The sequence below is a fragment of the Halichoerus grypus genome, chromosome 7, assembly GCF_964656455.1.
Source record: "Halichoerus grypus chromosome 7, mHalGry1.hap1.1, whole genome shotgun sequence".
NCBI lineage: Eukaryota > Metazoa > Chordata > Mammalia > Carnivora > Phocidae > Halichoerus > Halichoerus grypus.
Genome location: NC_135718.1, coordinates 145,334,097 through 145,355,724, shown reverse-complemented (window position 1 = coordinate 145,355,724; position 21,628 = coordinate 145,334,097). Strand labels below are relative to the sequence as shown.

Genomic DNA, 21,628 nt, shown 5'->3' with positions numbered 1-21,628 from the left:
TAAACAGAGCAACAGAGCGGTCTAGAAATAGACCTAAATAAATAAGAAATTTTAGTATAATTTTAAAAAAATGACTATCCAAATCAGTGAGGGAGGAAGAGACTGAGTTTTATTACCCAAGGTTAAATTTTCCACTCTGCTGAACTTCCTATCGACATATCCTCTGGTCTTCATCCTAGGTGTTGGCAGTATGGCTGGCAATGGCAGGAAGGGAGCCACTGAGATGTGGAAATTTGCAGAATAAGAGAAACAAGGCAGTTTTCCCTGTCATACCCATCAATCTCCATTGTTACAGGTAACTCTTAGGGGACCTCTTTTTGGGGGACGTTATGACAATATCATGTACTATCATTTCTTTCTTTTCACAGGAAATTGGAAAAGATTATAGATTACGGCCACTTGTTTATTGCCTCAAGCAATTACCTATGTTCTTTTCCAGGAGATAAATTATGTATTTTCAACAAGGGACAAAAAATATGTAATGTCAACAAAATCCCTTTGAAATATTCCTTTTGTTTAGAATGTTTGCTGTTTGTAATGTTTTTGTTAAAGAATTTTTAGAGGTCCTTACTCTACAATGAAAAAGGGAAGTTGTGGCTGAACATCCCATTACTGTATCTATTCTAAGTAAACTGATAAAAAGTCCTGGAAACTCCTGTCGTGGTGGCAGGGTGACAGTCACCCTTTGCTACAGGTGACAGTCACCTCTCTGTGTTACTTATCCTCAAAGATAAAATGAACTGTTCCAGCTCCAGGTCCTAAACTATTCAGATAATTGGGTCCCCCTCTTGAGGCAATTATAGGAGCAGGGCAACTAACACCAGGATAGTTCCTGGCCCTGGAAATAAAGGGGCAATAAGAACCTTTGGGCAGATGTTGATTTGTTGGTACTTGAAATTCCCATTTCAGGCAAATGAGGACAGTCAGTGTAAGATCTGTGCAGAGAGAAGAGGCGTTCCTAATTTTGGAATAATCTAAAATGCCACGGGGGCGAGAGATAGAACCAACCTGATGAGCACCAAGCTGGATGGTGACTGGAGAAAGACACATTTGGCATAGCCTGAAGAGATGGTGATTGGAGATGTCTTTCCCGAGGGATGCGGTGGGTTTTTGGAGGTATGGGCCACGTGTGGTCTGGCCCGATATCCTCTCACAGGTCCACATGAATGAAGACCCACCCAAGCCTAGCGGGCTAATGTGATGGTAAGATTTATCTGGCCTGGCACCTTCTCTGGGCTCACACACCTACTTTTTCAGAGAAGGTCTATTGAGACAACTCCATCGTGTCGTTTTCTGAGAGATCATGTTCATTGTTATATAAGAGTGAACTTTAAAAAAAAAAAATTTATTTATTTGAGAGAGAGAGCAAGAGCGAGTGAACGAGAGAGAGAGTGAGCACAGAGGGAGAGGGAGAAGCAGATTCCCCACTGAGCAGAGAGCCTGACATGGGGCTCGATCCCAGGACCCTAAGATCATGACTTGAGCCGAAGGTGGATGCTCAACCGACTGAGCCACCCAGGCACCACTAGAGTGGACTTTTTATGTGAACAGGTTCCCCGGAGAAATAGTAGGAAATGGATATAAAGCCATTTTAGTTCTAGGTCATAGAAGAAGGGAAATTTCACAAAGAAGATATGGGGTCCAGCTTTCCAGAGGACAGTAATTCTCGGTTAAAAATCCTGGTTGTCAGTTCAGTCTCAGAGGTCCCAGACTCTGTGTCATTGTCTTTCTTCATGATCAGATTGACTCTGGCCAAGGCTTTGCTGTGTTGCCCGTTAAGAAGTCTGGGAATACACACCATGGTTAGGGATGAGACATCCGGGTCAGGCTGGTGCCCAGGGCAGTGGGTCAGAACACATAGAATCATGTGAACTTGCTCTCCATTCCAACTCTGCCTGGCCACTGGCACTTGTCTAAACAGACGCATAAACCTGAAAGTCAGACAGGCGGCTCAATGTTGCTATCAGTTCCTTAGGTAAACATGTCTTCTGAGCAATTATAAACAAATTACTTCATCTGCAACACACAAAGCCACTGTGGTCTGAAGTTATATAATCTCTTTCTCTCCCTCATTCACTTTTCCTTCTCTTCCAATTTCTCTCTCTCTCTCTCTCTCTCTCTGTCTCACACACACACACACACACACACACACTCTTCCTAATGCCCAAATAACACCTTCTTCTGTCTAAACTGGAATAGTTTGGTAATAATTTTCAGCTGGGTACAAAGCTTAAGTACTTAAATGTACTGTCACAGACTTTTGATTATGTGATTCTTAGTTTAGTGAAAGACACTTGGAATTATGAAAAATGAAAGTCATCCAACCTCCTGTGGGATAATTCCTGTTTTACAGGACCTAGGATTGTTGAGACTGAAAGATAAGTAGTCTGAAATGGGAAGAAAGACACCGAATCTGTGGGAGGTTGGGGGGGGCGGTGAGAAGTATGCCAAACCTGCCCCACCCCTATCCCCACCCCCTTAGGGGCTTTGCACTTGCTGCACAGGGACTGGACCTTCCTCCCTCTTCCCCATCTTTGCATGATTTGCTCCCCTCCTTCATTCAGGTCTCTGCTCAAATACCTCCTCACCCAGTTGGTTTCATTTGTAGTTCATAAGAATTCTGTGTTTTTTTTAAAGATTTTATTTATTTATTTGACAGAGAGAGAGCACGCACAAGCAGGGGGAGGGGCAGAGGGAGAGAGAGAAGCAGACTCCCCACTAAGCAGGGAGCCCGATGCGGGGCTCTATCTCAGGACCCTGAGATCATGACCTGAGCTGAAGGCAGACGCCTAACTGACTGAGCCACCCAGGCACCCCCATAAGAATTCTTACCACCTGACTTGACAAATGTATTTGTTCGCCAATTAATTTTTCATGTCCCCTCGATGATGTGAATCTAGGAGGGCAGGGCTCTTGCCTGTCTCATTTGCTGCTCTCTCCCTGGCCTCACATAGTAGGTGCTCAAGACATATGTGTTGACAGAGAGAGGTGAAGGATATGGACCAAATTGCTTCACTAATTGCTGGCATCACTAACAGAGTTTAAGTCCTCCACATTCTTGTGGATCGGAGAGCTATTTGAAGGCCAGTGTATAGTTTCTGCACTGCACTTGACAGACGACTCGTCTGCACCAATCTGACTCTCAGGAGAGAAAGTCCCACCACCAAACAATTCTTTCTACTGTACACGCCCCCCACCCCCTAGGCTGCTTCGTCTTCTCCCTCTCTCTCTAATCTCCTCAAGCCACCATCAAATCTTACGAAGATTACCCTAATGGACTCCTCCTAAGTAGGTTCCTGCTTTTTTTTCTTGTCTTTGATTAACCTATTTTCTCCATAGTGACCAGAGCGATGTTTTAGAAAAACACATCTGATCATATCCTGGTCAAGCTCCTTCTAGAGCATATGACTTGTCTGACTCATCCCCACCCTGTTCTACCCATACTGGCCTTCTGATGTTCTCAGTGTCATTCAATTCTGTCCTGCCTCAGGGACATTGCACTTGTGCTCTCTGTGGCTGGAATGTGCTTCCTGTGGTTTATTGGATGGCCAACACTATCTTTTTCATCTTTCTCAATTTAAAGGTTGTTTTCTCTTTGATCACAGCTTCTCCCATTATTTTCTAGAACAACGCTCTCCTTACTATCTTTTTAGCTACCAAGGGTTGTAGCTCTTTTATTTACCTGATTCCTCATTTCACTGTCAGTCTCATTAGGGTTGGGGTCATGTTTATCACAATCCCTATTGTTTCCCTGATGCCTAGTGCAGTGCCTGGCACATAGTAGGTGTTCAGTAACAAAAATTGTTAAATGAATGAAAAATATTTTTGAGTGAATGAATCTCCTTAATTCCAAAGAAAGTCAGAGTCCCAGGTAAAAAGGAGATTGCTCCAAGACAGACACAAAAACAGACACATAGATCAATAGAATGGAATAGAGAGCCCAGAAATGAGTCCACAACTATATGGCCAACTAATCTTAGACAAAGCAGGAAAGAATATCCAATGGAAAAAAAGAGTCTCTTCAATAGTTTTGTGAAAACTAGACAACACAGAAAGAATGAAACTGGATCACTTTCTTAGACCACACACAAAAATAAACTCAAAATGGACAAAAAACCTAAATGTGAGACAGGAAACCATCAAAATCCTAGAGGAGAACATGGGCAGTAACATCTTTGACATCTGCCATAGCAACTTCTTACTAGATATGTTTCCTGAGGCAAAGGAAATAAAAGCAAAAATAAACTACCAGGACTTAATCAAGATAAAAAGCTTCTGCACAGCAAAGGAAACAATCAACAAAACTAAAAGGCAACCTTCAGAATTGGAGAAGATATTTTCAAATGATATATCTGATAAAGCGTTAGTATCCAAAATGTATAAAGAACTTATAAAACTGAACACCCCAAAACTAAACAAGCCAGTTAAAAAATGGGCAGAAGACATGAATAGACATTTTTCCAGAGAAGACCTCCAGATGGCTAACAGACACATGAAAAGAGGCTCAACATCACTCATCATCAGGGAAATACACATCAAAACCACAATGAGATACCACCTCACACCTGTAAGAATGGCTAAAATCAACAACACAGGAATCAACAGTTGTTGGCGGGGATGCGGAGAAAGGGGAACCCTCTTACACTGTTGGTGGGAATGCAAGCTGGTGCAGCCACTCTGGAAAACAGTATAGAGGTTCCTCAAAAAGTTGAAAATAGAACTATCCTATAACCCAGCAATTGCACTACTAGGTATTTACCCAAAGGATACAAAAATACAGATTTGAAAGGCTACATACACTCTGATGTTTATAGCAACATTATCAGCAGTAGCCAAATTATGGAAAGAGCCCAGATGTCCATTGACATCTGAATGGATAAAGAAGAAGTGGTATATATATATATATATATATATATGTGTGTGTAATTCAGCCATAAAAAAGAATGGAATCTTGCCACTTGCAATGACATGGATGGAGCTAGAGAGTATTATGTTAAGTGAAATAAGTCAGTCAGAGAAAGAGAAATACCATATGATTTCACTCATATGTGGAATTTAAGAAACAAAACAGATGACCACATGGGAAAAAAAAGAGAGAAAGCGGCAAACCAAGAAAGAGACTCTTAACTCTAGAGAACTAACTGAGGGTTGCTGGAGGGGAGGTGGGTGGGAGGATGGGTTGAATAGTTGATGGGTATTAAGGAGGGCACTTGTTGTGATAAGCACTGGGTGTTGTATGGAAGTGATGAATCATTAAATTCTATACCTGAAACTAATATTATACTGTATGTTAACTAACCAAAATTTAAATAAAAACTTGAAAAAGAAAAAAGAAAACAAGAGAAACTGAAAGAAAAAAAAAAAGAAAGAAAGGTCATCACTCCAAGAAATCTTATTGAATAAATTTCAACTGGTTCCTAATAAAAAACTCTGTCCTTTGACCAAACCTGAGTCAGGCTCTTCTGAGCCCTCTTCTCCAAGAGGCCCTGAACTTGGGCTCTGTCTTTGGTCTGCTCAGTCCAGTTTTAGACAGAATTCTGCTGAGTCAGTTTAGCCTAAGTCCCCCACCCTTGGTATCTGACCACTCCTCATATCTGATTAAGTTCCTTTTCCCACCCTTGATATCTCATCACTAGTGTGCTTTCAACAAGAGACGTGTCAAGTCTGGTCTAGCAACAACAATCGCCCTAGCCTCCATGTTTCCTCTTAGTAATTTTCTATGCACTGACCTCCACCTTGCATCTTGCATCTTGACTGTACCCAGTTTGGAGTTGAGCCCAATCTCTCTCCCCTCTTGCAAAACTCCATTGCAGTAGTACCTCTCGCATAAACTTTTCCTTATCAACTTTAACAAGTAGCCCACAAACAATTTTTCTTTACCAGGTGCCCCCCTCTATCCTCTTCTCTAGTTCTATCCATGCTTACCGTCTCCCCATGCACATATCCATAGCTGGCAAACCTATGCCCAAGATCCTTAAAAATTTATAGGTGTGATACTTGGACCCTCTGTAGGTCTGATCATCTGTCACAAATTCAGAATCCTGCCCTCAGGCTTTACGTTCCTAATACAAACAAGATAAGCAGCTGGGGCACCTGGCTGTAGGTCATAACAACACAATCACACACCCTTTCCTCAGGAGCTATGTTCCCAGAGAAGCTATTACTATTATCATTAGTGGGCTAAAATAATTTTAAATGTACTAAAATGTTGATGTCTTAGGGGACCCAATAAATGGTATCTTTCTTCCCTGCTCTGCTTATGAAGAAATGGAGAGAAAAAGGAGTGGGAGGTGGAGGCCAAAATGTCCCTTTTATGGCTGAGAGACTGGACAGGAGTCCTGGTTTTAGGGCTTTTGGCCAAGCAGCCTTCCTCATGTTGGTCCCCAGAATTGGGTGAAGGTGCTCACCAAGTATAGTCAAACCTGGCCTCGTTGGGGCTGGTTTGGGGGCTGTCACTGGGATGTACAAATGGGCCTACTGCCAAGAGCGGAGTTGAGCTGCATGGGCCTCTTCTTCACCAGCTTACCAATGAGCTACCCATTCCATTCCCCCAGGGCCGAGACAGTAAAGGATTGAAAAAATGCAAGGTATGCATTTTTAAGAAGTCCCTTCCTTCTAATGTCAGAGTCCACCATCTTGCAGAAAACATGAAGTGAATATATTGGTCCACTAATGGATCAGGTGTATAAACTGGTTGGCTCAGTAACATTCAAACCTGTCAGACTCACTTTCTTCTTTTAAAAACTGAAGGGATTCATAAGATCTAATATCTCTTTGTTAAAAAGAAGCAACAGCTCCAAAATAGAGTCACTTGTGCTAAGTTTTACCAAGACTTAAGTCTAAACTAACTGCAGTTTCAGCTTCTCCTATGAGTGGAATTTTAAACTAATTAAGCTGGAATTTCATGATTAGCACTAGCGAGATCATCTGTATAAGACCCTCTGCCCTTCCCCCCATGGGAAGGTGACCTTGCCTGAAACAATCTTTTTTTTTTTTTTTTGCGAATACCATCCTTGTCCCACCCTGTTTCTGCTTATAAAATCCTTTTAGTTTGTACAGCTCCTAGGAGCTCCTCTCTAATTGCTAGATGGGCTGTTGCCTGATTCACGAATTGTTGACTAAAGCCAATTAGACCTTCAGATTTATTCAGTTGAATTTTGTTTTTGAACACCTTTAATTGCTAAGATTCTGTGACGATTTCTCCCCACTGGAAATGGCATTTTACTGTGAAAATTTGAACTTGAAAACAACATTTATCAGAAAGAAAAGACATGTTTTTCACGAATGAGCTATCATTTTCCTGATGTGTGTTCCCCCATGCTTTCTCTGTTTGTAGATAGATTGGGGGAGATGTCAGAAATGGTGTCTGTTCACATTGGAAATGACATCTCAAACAAGGTCATTACCAGAGAATGACAGTAAATAACAGAAAATTGTCTATTTTCCGGGTTTTAGGCACACAAAAGAGGATGAATAAAATAAGTCCATGTTTAGCTACCTATCCAATTGTACCAGTAGCTTTTTTTTTTTTATTAACTGTTAAATCTTATCCTAAAGCTAAAACAAGTTTATGGGGTTTTGTTTTGTTTTGTTTTTAAAAAGCAGATTTGATTTTTTTTTTCTTTTCAGATACTCAAGTTTAATCAAAGTGCATACAAGGAGTAAAATAGTTAAAAGTCAAACAAAGGAACAGGTAAAAAGAGGGAGGAAAGTTCACTGATGATCTAGAAACAAGGGAAGCACTCTTGGATAATGGGTCAATTGCACGGTGGTGGCCTGAGAGAGAGTGTGCAGGTTTCCATCAGGACATTGTAACTTGGCATAATTATTTGCGGTTGTTAGAGGCTTTTATGGAAGTAAGATTCAAAGATTCCATCGACATAGAGCACATCTTGTCAGAAATCACAGACCTAAAACTGACAGCTGCATTTACATATTTCTCATATCTACCAAAAACCTGTTAGGGGCTTTATATGCTTTATCTCCTTTAGTTCTTATAGCCTGTTACCTAAGATAGGATTAGTACCTTCATTTCACACAAGAGATAATGAGGTTTAGAGAGTTTATGTCAATTGTTCAAGGTCATACAACTGATAAGTAACACAGGTAGTCCTTGAACCTAGGTCTATCTTGTTGAAAAACTGGTGTTCTTAACCTCCGTGGCATACCATACAGATAACAGTTGGTAGGAGAATGTCTTACTTTATCTTCCCTAAACCTCAGTTGCTGTTCCGTGGTGGCAGATGTCATGTCCATCTTCCTCCCCTTTGTGTCCCCCTGTGCTCAGTGTAGTGCCCAACACATAACAGGAGCTTGACAAATATTTGTTGAACAGATCAATGAACTGTGAGATTTGTTAATAATTAATAATTATCCCTTTTATAGATAAACATATAGCAATTCTTAGGGAGGATCTTAAATTTGGGAAATTGAAGAGATGGAGGAAAGATTCATTGAGAATTATTTAAATCATGCTCTGAAATGCAAACACTATCATTAATTTAGGTATAGTTATATACCTACAGGTATTAAAAGAGAGACAATGAGCTTTGCCAAATACACACACACACACACACACACACACACACACACAATGTCTTGATACTTTGTATAGAAAACCAGGAAAGTCCATCTCTATTCTAGTCAATGTTGCTCAGAGTCTGCGGACAACACTCCGCTGAAGTGAGGGCATTAAAATTCTGTTAAACAGTACAGCCTCTGAAGCTGTGTTGTCTAGGTTTAAGACTTTAAATTTTATTTCATCACTTACCAACTATGTTTGTTCAAGTCTTTTGAGACACAGCCATCAAGTCTATAGTAGAGAGGCAGAAACAGTAGTAAGCAAGGTGAAATTTGGGTCATAATGCAGGTGTGACACATGGGAAGGGAAGGGAAGCAAAGAGATAGGGTTGGAGAATCTCAAATTATAGTCTACTTCTAAGGAAATCATCGGCCATGCTGAGGGGAGACTATAAGCCACAGTCATCCGTTATGGGAATCCTGTTTTTGCCATGCTCCCTCATTGTCCAGGAGCAAGCTGGAGGCAAGCTTGGTCTTGGTACAAATGGGGTGGTAGATCTAGAGGGACAGCAGCAGAGTCTGCTCATCAACTATGTTCCTGGCACCAAAGATCTGAGTGGTGTGTTTTCTAGAACACCACATCAACTATAACCCTGGACAAAGCACTAATTTATCTAATTGTCTTCCTGCTAAAACTCTTCAAAAGGGTTGCACATACTCTCTACCTCTGATTTCTGTTCTGTTGTGCAACCCTGAAGCATTCACATAAGACGTTTGTTCCTACCACTGAACTCTTCCTCAAGGTGACCAGTGACCTTCCCAGTGACCTATCCAATGTCTAGGTCTCAATCTTCTAGATTCAGTAGATCTATTAACAGTACTGGATGGGGCTGGCTGGCCACTCCCCCACCTTGAGATACTCCCTCGACTTGGCTCCTGGGTCTCGGTCTTCTGACCTCAGTGCTCAACCCTTCTCAGCCTCCCTTGATGGTGTGTTCTCATCCCTCTGATCTCTGAAATGCTGACCAACCTAGGACTAGATGTGAGGACTTGGTCCTCACATCTCTTCTCTACCTACATTGACATTTTAAGTAATCTTATCTAATTTCATGATTTTCGTTGGATTCTAAATTTCATCATATCACACTTCCTATCTAGTACAGATCTTTTTGCTCAACTCCAAACACTGCTCTGGCCAAAAACTGTAGTGTGTTCCTTGATTCTTCTTTCTCACACCCCATATGGGATCTATTAGAATTTCTGTCAACTCTGCCTTCGAACACACCTAGAGTCCATCCAGTCCTCATTTTTTCCAGTGTTGCTGTTCTGGGCTAAGCCTTTGTTATTTCTCCTCTGGGTTATTCCAGGAATTTCCTCATGGATCTCCCTACTTCAGCTCTTTCTAGTGTATGGTATATTCTGAAACTTAAGCAACCAAAATGAATTTTTAAGTTACACTATGTCTTCCATCTCTCCATTGCATCAGCCAACTTCTGATAATGGTCCACAAGACCCCTTGCCATTGAGCTTCTGCTAATCTTCTGCCATGCTTTCACTACTTGCTCTGCTCTGGCAACACTGGTTTGGTCATTCCTTGAACACCAAGCACATCCCTGCCACAGGATGTTTGCACTTGCTCTTCCCTTGACCTGGAACATTCTTCTCCCATATACCCATATATCTTACTCCCTCACTTCTTTTGAGCCTTTTTTCAAATGCCACCCGAGTAGTGAGAGCTTCCATAATCCATAATCACTGCCTGTAAAATAGCAACCCTCCCCCTTGGCACTTCCTGACCTTCTCACCCTAACCTCTGTTTCCCTACAGCACGTATTACCATTTGGCGTATTATGTATTTACCTACTTATTTACATAAGTTCTCTCTCTTTTTAATATTCACACTAAAAACCAGACTCCATAAGAGCAGAGACTTCATCTGTTTTATTTATACTGTATTCCCAGTGTTTGACACAGAGCCAACGAATGATAAAATACACTGTTCTATGTCCTATATTGTGCATGTCAGATTCCAATTTGTGTAAGATGTTGCTTTTGAAAATCAAAGGCCTTATTCTTTACATAGACATTAATTCAAAGTTTACTCTAATAGAGTCTGTGTCACTTTATTACTAAGGAGAGTTTCTTTATCCATTAAACTCTGAGAGTGTTAGTTATCTGTCAGACTTCTCCCTCTTTGGCCTATGGTACTCTATTCCCATCTGAGTTCTCTGTGTCTTTTTTCCTTGCTTTGTTTTTGCTGCCACCCTGCAGTGAAGGAAAGAGAATTTTAGGAAATACCTATAGTGTTACTCTCTGTTCTGTGCATATAATAGATTACGGTGAATATTTGCATAATTAATTTGAATTAACTTCAGTTTATACCTTTAAAGATTCTCCTAAGGTATCCCATTTTGGAGTCTATGTAATTGCGTAACCAGTTCATGCCCAGTCACATTGGTTCACATGCGTGCCATGTTTCTGCCTTCTTTTCCTCTTTAACCCTATTACCTACAAACAAAGAAGTAAAATTGAAAGTAGAGATTTGAGACAACCATAATACTGTCTTCCACCTTAATCAGAAATTTATGCCAAAAAAAAAAAAAAGAAATTTATGCCAGAACCCCCTCCCCTAATTATTACTATTTTTTTTGCAAATGTGATTGAAGTTTAACATACATACAGAAAATTAAGAAAATAATGAGTTACAGCTTGACAAAATTTTAGGAAGTGACCATACCCACATAACCAGCACTTAGATCTAGAAACAAACTTACAAGCTTCCCAGAAGGCCTGTCATGTCCCTCAGGGTCACTAGCCCCAGCAAGGCTCCCCACCTTCCAGACTCCTAATAACAAGGGTTGGTTTTGCCTGTTTTTAAACTATTATATAAAAGGAATGGTACAATATGCACTCTTTTGTGTCTGACTTCCTTTGATCAGCATTGTATTTATGATATTTACTCATGCTTTGAGTGTTATGGTTCAGAACCCTTCTCATTTTGTCTGTTTGGGAAGACCCAGACTCTTGCTTTGTTATCCTTAGATCCTCACGTGGGTGACTTTGAACCAGGGAGTTGCATCTTCTCAAATTGACTTTTGTGTTGCTAAGAACCCTCAAGTGGAAAGCAATGAAGCCTTTTTCGATCTGAGTTATAAGTCTCAGGTACTGCTAACTAACATGGAAAACTGAGAAGCTTCAAGAATGGTGGTCTAGTTTATTGGCCAATAATTAGATGTGCAATCAGTGAAGTCAGGCTCACAAAACTAGTTACTGAATTTTCCAGGAGAGGAGCCAATGCTTTGAGGCTCCTCTGCAACAGCTATGATGAATAAGTTAAAGGTATTCTTTAATTCACAGCATTTTCCCAGCCAGCATGATAGTTCCTGGCCCACCCATACTCCTGGAAAAACCTGCCAGGAGTTTTGTCTAGCTAGGCTAGTTGAGAATGGGAATGCCGTCATTTGGAAGGAGTTGATATTGTGGTATTTGATGGATAAAAGCTAAGCAAAATGTTATTCTAAGAACACTGAGCTCCTTCTAGCTGCATCATTGATTAACTTTGGAGAGATGGGATAATTGCAATGGAGTCTGGGGCCCTGAGTTCTTGTCCTAGTTTTGTCCCTAACTCATTGTGAAAATCTCACTAAAGTATTTGTACCTTAGTTTTCTCCTGGAAAAAAAAAAAATCAGAATGTAAAACACTGTGGTCTCTGAAGCCTCTGTTATTCCTTGTGTGGCTGCTAATCCCCACTTTTGTGCCTTTCTTGGTCTCACTCCAGCTTCCTGGCTGATAACCTCTGTCCACCAAGCTTGTCTGCAGTCTCTCTTCTACCAAACCTTTCAGAATTAGCCTCCCTCCATGCTGCTCTCTCTCATATTGGAAGCTGTCAGCGTCAACGAATGATGCTGCTTCACCCTTTCTTGATCATATTACTTTGTAACATTGTCCTCCCTCCCACACTTGGAGTTTATCACTGTCCACTCTCAAGGACTTAAGAGTCCATCTAGAGACCCTTTTGCAATCATCTGTAGTATCTTATCTCATGTGCTGAACAGAAGGACTCCATGAGGTTTGTATTACTGATCTCCAAATCTTTAAAGAACAGTTAATGATTCACTCTGTCCTGTCCTGAAATACACTTCTACCCTCTCCACTCCCCAAACCCAAAGGTGGCAATCGTTCAACAATGTGAAATCCTGCTGCTGAGATGAACATGAGCAATGGGCAGAGTGGGTAGTGGAGAAGACAGGGAATGAGGAGCCAGGCAAAAGACAAACCATAATCACCTAGTCTTTAAACAACAACTATTTAACAAATAAGAATAGATCATTACTTCCTTAATCTGATAAAGGCATTTATTTAAAAATTTCAACAACCATTAAAATTAACAACTCAGGAAACAACAGATGTTGGTGAAGATGAGGAGAAAGAAAAACCTCTTACACTGTTGGTAGGAATGCAAGCTGGTGTAGCCACTCTGGAAAACAGTATGGAGGTTCCTCAAAAAGTTGAAAATAGGGCTACCCTCTGACCCAGCAATTGCACTACTGGGTATTTACCCCAAAGATACAAATGGACTGATCCAAAGGGGCACCTGCACCCCAATGTTTATAGCAGCAATGTCCATAATACCCAAAATATGGAAAGAGCCCAGATGTCCATCAACAGATGAATGGATAAAGAAGATGTGGTATATATGTGTGTGTGTGTGTGTATATATATATATATATATATAAAATGGAATATATATATATATATATATATATATATATATATATATAATGGAATATTACTCAGCCATCAAAAAGAACGAAATCTTGCCATTTGCAATGATGTGGATGGAACTAGAGGGTATTATGCTAAGTGAAATAAGTCAGTCAAAGGAAAACAAATACCATATGACCTCACTCATATGCGGAATTTAAGAAACAAAACAGGTGAACATAGGGGAAGGGAAGGAAAAATAAAATAAGATGGAAATTGAGAGGGAGGCAAACCATAAGAGACACTGAACTCTAGGAGACAAACTGAGGGTTGATGGAGGGGAGGTGGGTGGGGGGATGGGGTAACTGGGTGATGGGCATTAAGGAGGGCACTTGATGTAATGAGCACTGGGTGTTATATGCAACTGATAAATCACTAAATTCTACCTCTGAAACTAAAAAAAAAGAAAAAAGTCCTGCTCTCAATGAAGGCATCTGATTTCCAATTATTTTGCTTCTATCAAAAAAGGAAAATAAACACTTGTCTTGCTTTAGACAAAAAAAATTTCAGCAAACATCCCTAATAGAGAAAAGTAAAGAACATCCCTTTTAAAATCAGGAACATGATAAGAATTTTCAGTATCACCATTTCTAATATTGTTTAGGAGATCCTAGCCAGAGCCATAAGACAAGCAAATATATAAATACACACACACACACACAAAACACAAAATAAAGGGAAAAAGAATTGAATAGGAAGGAAAAAACCACCCTTATTCATTGATTATATAATTGTTTACATAGAAAATCTAAAACATGTTACAGGTACGGTATTAGAATTAATAAGAGAATTTAGTAATATAAAATCAATATATAGAAGTCAACTGTATTTCTATACACCAGAAACTAAGGCTTAGAAATTTATGAATGTAAAAATACAGAGCACCTAAAAATCAACCTATGAAATTCATAGCCATCTTTATGGAAAAATCTAAAATATGTTTGATAGATGTTAATGGAAACAAAAGGAGAGATAGATCAAATTCATGTAATAGAAAAAGTTAATATCATAAAGGTGATAATTCCTGCCAAAGTGGCTTATAAATTCAAACAAAATCCAATAAAAAAAAATCTCAATAAGTTTTTCTATGGAGCCAGATAGGATTATAGGAAAGGCTGGTCCTAAAATATTTAATGAAGAAAATCAGGGCCAAGAACATCCATGACAATTTGGAGAGAAAAAAAGAATCACAGTGGGCACCTACCCTACCTGTTATCCAGGGTTCTTGTAGAACCACAATGATTAAGCCAATGTAGACTGGCATAGGAATAGGTATGTTGAACCCAACAGGGAGCACAGAAACAGATCCATACGAAGACTGAAACTTGATACTTAACAGAGTTGACATTGCAGGATAAGGGGAATGGGAGGTTATTCAATAAATCAGATCACTCTCTGAAACAAGTGTTTGAAGTCCCAGTCTAAGCTCTGTCCTCAGTACCTGTGGGACCACAGGTCCTTTCACTTGGACTCCCCAAATGAGGAGACTTATAGAGCATCAGGGGACAAACACCTGGACAGCTGTCATTGGCAGCGTGCACAGGCCAGTGAGAGCTGCCTGCCCAGAGGCAGGCTATCAGGGGAGACATCATCTACAGAAAATAACAAAACAATAGTGAAACTGACTAAAAATTGAACTGTCTCTTATTAAAGAGTAGGCAATTCTAAAAAAAAAATGTCCCCTATGAAAGTCAGTGTATTCCCTGAAAAGTATTTTTTTCCCTAAGTTCTAAGTAATTCCAACAGTTACTGCTTTGTTTTAATAATAGATATGTAAGCTTCAATACATGTTACCTCATCTTTTTTATGTTTTTATAAACTTTATATTCTTTTCTAGCCATTATACTGTACTGCACAGTAATATGGAAGTGACTTCAGAGAACTCTCCAGTGTATCGTCAGTGTCCCGCCTTGTGTGGACTCAACGACAGGCATCTGTTTTGAAAGTAAGTTTGTGATGGTTCAGTTTTTGGAACTCCCTTCCAGTGAAGCTTATGTTGAGCTGCCTATTACTAAACAAACAGTTGTGGCACAGTAATTCTAAAGATGAAGAAATGGAACCTGAGTTACTATAGTTGTCGCTTTATGTGATCACTTCAGCATTTCATTTGTGCTTAAAATTTAAAATAATTAAATAGAGAGCTGTCATTGGCAACCCAACCATCATGGCAATCGTTCTACTTAAGTCTGGACAAGTCATTCATTTCAACAGGATAGGTGGATGGTTGCTATGAACTGATTGACATTAGTAGGTGAAATGCAAACAAATTGCCATCTTATTTATAGGTTTTTTCCAACCATAAAATCTCATGTTTTTAAAAGAACAGATCAAAAATATTTGTATTTTATATATAATAATATATTATTTTATGTATTTAATCTGCAAGAAGGAAAGGGTGGATCACATGGTTCTTCAACCTTCTTTCTTCCCATTCTGAAATTTTAATTTCTCTCCGTGTAGTACCTAACGATGTTCCTTCCCTAACCCACCAGGGTTTGCAAACACAGTCACCTGAGATTTTACACATGCACACTTGGATCGTCTATAAATCTTAGAGTAGCAGAGAGCTCTATCTGTGAGATCAACAACTGTCACCGTATAATTGGGGCGGGGAGGAAAGTGTGTTTTATGTTTCAAAGCTGGGGGCACTGGTTAAAGAATAGGACAGAGGAGAAAGAGGTTTCCTAGGGGCAGAAATGTAGGAGCTGGTTCATTCACGTTGGTAAGGAAACATGGCCTGTGGCCATAAAGGCCTCCCGTGGTGACTCACACTGCCCTAAAATGAAATTTGTTTATTCTGGGGCTCATTTTATCACTCTAGCCCTGGGGTTATTGAAGCTCCTAAAAGCTTGTAGGTAGTAAGTGGTTTGGGGTGCCAGAAAAAGTAATTGGATTAATGCACTTCTATCTCAGATTACTGCCAAATTAGTCTGTGGTATGTGGGCTTTTTATGTTATTCTGAGTGTGGCGTAATACGACCAGCTGCTCTGTGACTTTATTATCCTCCTTACATCAGACCCACCCAGCCAGCCCCATCTCATCTTGTCACACCCCCAGGCTGCACCCTTTAAAGTCCCTGCCCCTCCCTCATCCCTTCTTACTTCCTGGCTCCTGCTTTCAACCTTCCACTTCTTCCCAGGCTTCGTGATGCAATTAAACAAAACCAAACCAAAAATCTTTCAATTGTATCAAAGCCTTATCCATTGCAATTGCACTTGGTGGAAATCTATAATAATTCAACCATGACCTGACAGCAGGATATTTCTGCAGCCTCCACGCCGAAGGATGTTAAGAGGAAGAAACATGGCGTAGGACTTCAGATGCCACATGCCACCAACCGAGGAAAAGGAAGGATTTTATGGGCTTCAGTCAGCACACTGTTTTTTTTTTTTCCCCACATTTTTTTATTGTTATGTTAATCCCCATACATTACATCATGAGTTTTAGATGTAGTGTTCCATGATTCATTGTTTGTGCATAACACCCAGTGCTCCATGCAGAACGAGCACACTGTTTTTTGTCAATGATCTACAATTAATTAGAACTGGATCAGAGTTTTGTGGTGTGAAGAGTATTGGCTTTAGAGTCAGATGACCAAGGTTCAAAGCCTTTCTCAGTCACATTCTCGGTGATGCTGGGAACTCTAACATTTGAGGTTGTCTTAACTGCTTCACAGCCTATAGTAAAATAAGTAAATATGAAAAAGCTTTATGTGTTAGTAAATGTTATAAAAACATAAGATGGTTTTAAAAATCATTGATTTAGACCCTATTTAGTAATAATTCACAACTAACTGCAATTACTCTATAAAATAGTATTATAATTACAATTTTTTAGAATCTTCTAAAATTCAGAATTTTATTAATTCAAAATGGCTTTCTGGCTTTCCCCTTAGGTTAATTCCCATCCACAAAGATGTGTGTGTAGCACATAAAGTTCCTCTTACAAACTTTCTTTGCTGAGGGCAACGGTCATCTCTTCTCCAATGTTTGGTTTACACGTTGAGTTTCAGAATGGATAAGGTTATGAATTCCTAAAGCAACTACTCCATTGAAATATTTAATTTTTGTCAGATAACCTGCCATTTCCATATTACTCTGTGTATTTAAAAACTAAATGTAGCTAGACTTTCATAGGTGAAAGCAAGCATTGTGAATCCAACTTTGATGTTTTGAGTGCCAATTTTACCTGACCTGGGTTTTGATAAACATATTGATATAGATTTACTGTTCTCTTCTCTTCAGTGGCAATTCTTAGAAGATACTGCTTTGATCTTAACAGCCCATTCAACCAACTTTTCAGGACCTTCAGGTGACTCTTCTGGGGCTTTTGGTTATCCTAGGAGACGTTTTTCTCTGTAACTTGATGGATGAAAAGTTCTTTGTAATAACATTTTCTTTGCTTTCATTAGAGACATAGTCCATACTCAGTCTAAAAGCTGGACAAGTCTTGAAAAGGCAGAAAGAAGAAAATATACAAGTCCCTTAATGCTACTCCCAAGAATAAGTAGCTGCTGCTTGGTTTTTGCTGTACAGCTTTACAAATTTTCCTCTGCCATGCCACACATTTTATTACAATTAAATGGAATTTTAGGGCTTTTCTTGTTACAAAAGTGATATAAGATTGCTGCAGAAACACTTTCCAGTGGAAAAAAAAAAATAACCCAGAACGTGATACCCAGAGATAAGGGCTATTCAATATTTGCTGTGCATCCTTCCAATCTTTTCCTATGGCTATATATATCTTTTATTAGAATTTAAGGAACTTTTCCCACTTCCTGTCACCATAAAAGAAATATAAATTCAAGGTAAAAAATCAGAAAATAGGCAGGAGAAAGACTAAAAATTACCCATAATGTCACCACACAAAGGTGAGCACCCTTATACTGATACATATTCTTCTAAGGCTTATATTGGGCATTTTGTGTGTCCATATATGATTTTTTTTTCTACAAAACCAGATGATACCAACCATACTGATTTGCAATCTCCTTTTTTTTTAACTCAATAATATATAAAGACTGTGTTCCTATATCATTAAATATTTTCTTACAGCACAAATATTAAGGTCTCATACATAGTATTGTATTGAGTTAATATACCCTGACTTGTTGAACCAAGCTCCTGTTTGGGGGGTATTTAGAATGTCTCCGGTTTCTCACAATTATTAGCAATGTTTCAGTGAACCAAGTTCAACTATTTTTTGTGAGCATCTTTTAGTATTTCCTAAGGATAGGTGCCTAGAAATGGAATTTGGAAGATTTTTCGTTCATTTTGATGAATTGTCTTCATGCATCTTTTAATAGTTTATATTTCCCATAGCAGAGTGCCTTTTCCTTGCAGCTTTGCCAAAATTGACTATTATCCTTTTTATTTTATGTTTTTTCATCTTTGAGTGTTGAAATGGCAAATATTTATATTCTGTTTTTAATTTAATTTACATTCCTTTTGATTATGTTTTCCTTTAAATTACATGCTTACTAGTATATCCACTGAATCTGTGGAAAATTACCTTGATAGTAAAACAAGGAGAAGAGAAATTTCTGAATCCTGCACTTGCAGTTGTGTGAAGGAGTCAGTGAAAGTGGCATTAAATGTTCACTGATTCATGGGTCCATTTGTCTATTTACTTATCATTTCACAAATATTTGCTGAACACCTTCTCTATGCTGGGCTTTTTTCTAAGAGCTGGGACTCTAGAGGTGAACAATATTGATAGGGTCCCCATCTCAGAGATTTTTAGTATACAACACAGAAATGAAACAAACAATAATTACAAGTGACTTTAGGATTATAAAAAAGGAAGTTAAAAGTAATTATCCTGAGGCAATTATATTTAGGCTGAGCTGGTCTGTTAAAAAGGTGCCATTCACTGAAAAGTCCCCTACGTGGTGTTTAGTTTCTCCTATAATTGGGTAGTAGGAGAATATGTAATGAGAAGGCACACACACGAAAGAAATGATTTTATAGAACTGGAGAAGTCTTGGGAAATGGAGAAATTCCATTCTTATTTTACCAGGAGATATTTTAGTCCATTCCTGTTGGGTAAATATGTATTTTGCTTTAAAAAACCTACAAAAAGACTTCCCACACTGCTTGGGTGACCTACACATTCTTACTGTTCTTGCTGAATTGGCGCTCTATTTAGTCTCTTGACACCCTGTCATCAAAGGCTGTAACTCTAGAATGCAAAAGTATCCAGGTGATCCAGTCCAACAAGTGGAAGCAAGAAATGTTTGCTTTGACCAAATGTCTCACATCTTGGGCGTTGGCCTTGGTGACAGATCATCCTTCCTTTTAGGGAAGGGGCCAAGTCTTCTTGAGACTCAGCTTCCTAGAACTTTCACTTTTCTTTCTTTTTTACTTAAAATATTTTGTAGAATACAAAAAATACATAAAACTATATACGTTTTAAATAATAATATTAAAATGAGCACCTATGCAAACAGCATCCAGGTTAAGGAGACATTGACAGTCGTTTAAAAGCTCCCTCTGTGCCCCTCCCAGATGGACATCCCCTTGAATAACTAGTATTCTGACTTTTTTGATAATCATTTCTTTGCTTTGTTTAAAAAAAGAAAGCTTTCACCATCTATAAGTGTATATGCATCCTTCATATATATTATTTACACTCCTGCTTATAAAAATTGTATAAATGGATCACACTAAATGTGTTTTTTATTCCTTGTTTAATCCTATGTTTATTTAATATTATGTTTATGATTTATCCATGTTAGTGTATACAGCTGTAGTTTGATCTTTTAAGAAAAGTAATGAACATACCAAAAGTTATTTATCCATTCTGCTATTGATGTACATTTGGAATATTTACGGTTTTTGGCAACCACCAACAATGATGTTTTGAACATTCCTGCTGGTAATGGAATTGCTGGTAGCCAGGAATGAATAAGTATAAATTTACTAAATAATTCAAGTTGTTTTCCAAAATGGATGAAGCAATTCATGTTCTCACTAGCAGTATATGAGAGATCCTACCTTCCCCAACACTCGGTCTTGTCCAATAATTACATTTTTGCCAATTGGGAAGGTATGCCATAGCATATGTTTGTGGATTTAATTTTCATTTTCCTGACTATGACGATGTTAAACCTTTCTTCCTACATTTACTTGTTATTAAAGTTTTCTTCTATGTGTAATATTGGTTCAATTCTTGGGCTTACTTTTCTCTCAATTCACTTATTTTATTGATTCATAGTTCCTTACATATTTTGGGTAGTAGTCTTTTTTTGGATATATTTTTAGAAAATCCTCTACTCTGTAGGTTGTATTTTCAATCTTTTAATATATCTCTTGATTAACAGAAGTTCTTAATAGTACTCGAGTTTATAATTTTTTCTACATAGTTTATGTTTCTCACATCTTTTTTTTTAAAGATTTTATTTATTTATTTGACAGAGACACACAGTGAGAGAGGGAACACAAGCAGGGGGAGTGGGAGAGGGAGAAGAGCGGGAAGCCCAAAGCGGGGCTTGAGCCCAGAACCCTGGGATCATGACCTGAGCTGAAGGCAGACACTTAACAACTGAGCCACCCAGGCGCCCCATGTTTCTTACATCTTGCCAAAGAAATATTTTCCCAGGGCTCCTGGGTGGCTCAGTCAGTTACATGTCAACTCGATTTTGGCTCAGGTCATGATCTCAGGGTTGTGGAATCAAGCCCCGTGTGGGGCTCCATGCTCAGTGGCGAGTCTGCTTCCTCTTTCCCTCTCCTTTTTTCCCTTCCCCCACTCAGGCTCTCTCTCTCTTTCAAATAAATAAATACATCTTAAAAAAAGAAATATTTTCATTAGTGTGAGTTATGAAAATATTTTTCCTACATCCTATTTTAAATTTTCATACTCTTGCTTTTTATGATTGTCTTCATTTGGATTTGATGTCTTTATATAACATGAGGCTTCTAAGTGGATATACCAAATCTTCCCAGCACTATTCATTAAAAAGTCTATCCTTAATGATCTACTATAACATCTGTCATAAAACAAGGATCCATGAATGCATAATCTATTTCTGGGCAATCCTTCATGATCCATTATTCTATTTGTACATTGGTGTGCCAGAGATACACAGTCTTAATAATGATAGCTTAAGATATCTTGTTAACTGGTAGGACAGGGCTCACACCTTATTTTTCTTTACACTGTCTTGGTTATTCTCAGCCCTTTATATTTTTCTATCAATTTCAAATTAGCTTAGCAAGTTACTCAAATGCTACAGTTGGCATTTTAATTGAGATTGCTGTGTGTATATATGTGTGTAGGTATATATGTTTTTGTTTGTTTGTTTGTTTGTTTTTAAAGTAGCCTCCACAATGCAGGACTTGAACT

General features: G+C 38.8%; 1 long non-coding RNA gene across 1 annotated transcript; it reads left to right on the top strand.

Annotated features, from left to right (window-relative positions):
• The first annotated feature begins 242 nt into the window (after positions 1-242).
• On the top strand, positions 243-17,580 carry LOC118539239 (uncharacterized). The gene is made up of 3 exons (XR_013449522.1): positions 243-295; positions 15,123-15,230; positions 17,530-17,580. It is a non-coding gene; the product is annotated as an uncharacterized LOC118539239 (long non-coding RNA).
• The last annotated feature ends 4,048 nt before the right edge of the window (positions 17,581-21,628 follow it).